The sequence below is a fragment of the Berghia stephanieae genome, chromosome 6 (genome assembly GCF_034508935.2).
Source record: "Berghia stephanieae isolate SIO BIC M18660-M18661 chromosome 6, UCSD_Bste_1.3, whole genome shotgun sequence".
In the NCBI taxonomy this organism is placed as follows: domain Eukaryota; kingdom Metazoa; phylum Mollusca; class Gastropoda; order Nudibranchia; family Aeolidiidae; genus Berghia; species Berghia stephanieae.
The window spans coordinates 26,762,591-26,765,969 of record NC_088365.1 but is presented as its reverse complement, the minus strand read 5'-3'; the positions used below and the strand labels follow the sequence as shown (position 1 = coordinate 26,765,969).

General features: G+C 37.7%; 1 protein-coding gene across 6 annotated transcripts in view; it reads right to left on the bottom strand.

Moving 5' to 3' along the window:
- Nucleotides 1-2,595: 2,595 nt before the first annotated feature.
- The window catches only part of LOC144974765 (glycoprotein 3-alpha-L-fucosyltransferase A-like), a 38,314-nt gene continuing 37,530 nt past the window's right edge, over nucleotides 2,596-3,379 (bottom strand). For all 6 annotated transcript variants that reach the window (XM_078917999.1, XM_078917997.1, XM_078918000.1 and 3 more), the window contains one exon: nucleotides 2,596-3,379. This exon is cut by the window's right edge and continues 1,089 nt beyond it. The gene's annotated coding sequence lies outside the window, so the exon portion shown is untranslated.

The window sequence follows — 3,379 nt, the reverse complement described above, 5'->3', positions numbered from 1 at the left end:
AAGAGTGAAATTTTCCATTTATCTTCTTTCAGATGGTTTATAAAAGGAAACCTGAAGTTTGACCACTGCCCCTACAGCGAATGTGAAATTGACGAGGATGGAGAAAAAACGGCCATAGCTGATGTAGTGTTAGTTTTTTGTACTGGACTGAACAATCCACCCAAAAACAGACCACCGGGTCAGTTGTGGATGTTGGGTTGCTATGAGAGCCCAATGCACTGGAATTACCCTGGTAAAATGGTCTTTTCTTTGTGTCATTACATTAAGATAAGAAACGATAGAAGAAACGGATTTGACGTCATTCAGTAATTTGTTTTTATTTTAGCAAGCCATTTTCATGAGTGGATCTGACTAAATTGTATTAATCAGACTATAAACGTTTAAGTTACATTATACACAGCTGGCGGATTTTATAATTTAAAAAAAAAGTCTAATCGCATAGCATCAATAGTTTTATGTCAAAACACTGGTTCCAATATCTTTGGTAGTGTAAAACCAGTCCTCCAGAGGACCGGATACATATCGTGTGCTATATTTTTGTTTCAGAGTGATAGCGTCTTATTTCCTCCTAGTCTTAATAAATCCTGATCGTCAAAAGAAAATTTCTCGCTCTTTTACAATTTGTAATAACAAGAATCTGCCTGTACATTCTACTGCTACTAAAATAGCTATGACACATTATGATTTAATACGTTGCTTATTTATTATTAATCTTCAGGAGCACTGGTTACAGACTTCCAAGGAGTTTTGAACCGGAAGAGAGGAACGTGTGAAGTCCCCACTTTTACTTCCCATTGTGTTCTCTCAATACATAATGCGGCCTTGTGGTCTAGAGATTTGACTCTCGCCTTTGGACCAAATATGCCGGATTCGAGTCCATCGCGCTCTAGACGGCGCAAATCTCACCAAACTCAAGTGTAAAATGAGTACCTGACTAGCTTGAGATTAAAATTTGAAGTTAAACAAACAAATCTGGGGTTTTTTCATGTGGAGGATTAAAAAAAAACAACCACTAATATCTAGAAGTGCCGTACTCTGAAAAATAAAGCTAAAAAAGAAAGAGAAAAGAATTCACGTCTTTTATTATAGTCTAAGAATTGAGGGGTTTTGGCAATATCATGGTCATTGTAATTGTAATGGAGAAAACGTGTGGAGAAGAGTCAGAATAGAAAAGTTGGTAACATCTGGGATGATCGAGGGAAAGAGAGCTAGGGGAAGACCGAGAATGACATATTTAAATAACCTGAGAATGGCCAAAAGTGATTTTAAAAGCAACGCAGACTTCATGCGCACCGCTGAGGATCGTGATTCGTGGAAACAGGTGGCCTGCAACGTGTTCAACAGTACACGCCACGATGGATGATGAAAGTCCAAGATATTTCTAAAAGTAGTCCTTCAGAGCCATTGGGCCCATGAAGCCGGAGTTTATCCCGGTTTCTATAGCGTGAAACGGACAATAGTCAAATCTAACAGACTCAGCGACCCATTCACTGTTGGATTGGCATGGGGTCAGAAAAAAATCTCGACTGCACCGGGATCCATATTGGTCTCTTTGCTTTTGAAGCGAGTGCTCTATCAACTGAGCTATAGGGACTCCAATTTGGCAAGATTAGGGTTATTGTAATTATAATCGGTCGATATTTTAGCAACACGTTTTTGGCGAAAATCCAAAGAATGCTGCTTTTTTTCTTAGTGTGACAGAATAAGTTAAGGTTAAAATTTAAATTCAACCTTTAGGGTTCAGCCCAACACAATACTGTGTTGAAATGATTGGTTTCTTTAAGTGTATTTTTGAGATATATACATCGATTTAAATGACCATCAACTAGACGAAAAACTCTCAAAACTAGGATCTCGCAAGGTCGGCATTAGTCCCAGGTTTGAAAGATTTTGCCAAGATCAGGGGGGGGGGCATCTAAATGAATCGATATTTGAAGGACGAGTTTTTGGGCCAATTTTTTTAATTCGTGGCTTTCCAGAGTACGGTAGTTACATGGTTAAAGCTCACATTTTTCAAGATAACGTTTCGTTTTTTGCTCTCTCTGGCACAGGCGGGACCTACAAGGTGTGGAAAGATGCGATTAACCTAACGTTAAACTATCGCTTGGATTCGGACATGTTTGCCCCTTACGGATTACTGTCCTGGCGTCACAGATCTCTAGCATTGAAGGCTGAAGAATATCGTAAGATTTTATTACTTGATGATGTTGATTATGATGTTGAGGATGTTGTTGTTGATGATGATGATGATGATGATGATGATGATGATGATGATGATGGTGATGATGATGATGATGATGATTGTCGCGTCTATGGAAGAAAAGTGGCAAGTAGGAATTGACAAATAGAAGTTAGATAGTGTTCCCCAAAGACATACGTGGTCTGATGCCTATCTACCCTGGTATAATGGAGTCCAAGTTCCTAATAACTCGACAGATAGTAAGAAAATTTTAAGTTTTACGAAATAGGTAGTAGAAGTAGTGGTAGAGTTTGGCACTTTATATATAGATATATGGGTTCAGAAGGTAAGTATTAATCCCCGTAAACGCAGAAATACTGTAATATAAATCAACCATTTAGCCTCACACAGTAGCATGTTAAATAAAAGTGCATTTTAATTAATTAATGTTAGACTATATGTATTGTTTCCGTTGATCAATTTGTTATAATTAGTTCCTTATCTGTTTGGTAGATGTGGGATGTGACTAGTGGCCACCTTCCTATGGCGGGTGGCGGCGTTAGGGTTACTTTTCTCTGTTTGTTTCATGGATGAGCCTCTTAGTCATTCTCTAGTTGTCCCAATGGGTTACTTGATAGTTTCGGCTCTGATCCATGTGTAACCAAATAGTTGATTAAGGGGCAATCAGATGGTCGTTTAAGTGAACCAGATGATCGTTTAAGGGGTAACAAGAAGGTCTATTAAGGGGTAACCAGATCTGTGAGTATACAGGAGCAAACCTTTGACAAAGGTTTTGTATTCATTAGGAGCGGTGATGTCGTAAGGATTTCCAATTAACAAACCCTTGACATCACCAGTGTTCTAAATTTTGTTAGCCACCATCCTTAATTCACGTGGTACAGGTAGGTTAGTAGGATGGGGTAAAGATAAGTACATAATGGGAGTATAAGAATCAATAAATACATATAAATACATAATAATACTATCGCGTATTAGCGATTACATTTGTAAATGTAATTCATGTAATTTGTAATTCATTCATTCGACAGGCATATATACATATACAATAATATATACATATATAGATCAAGAGAGTGAATGAAATACTCCGTTTTATAAAAAGATGATTTATCAATTTCTGTTAGTAACATGAGTTATCGATTTCTGTTATATTATACGTTGCGTCTACTTACGGCCCGG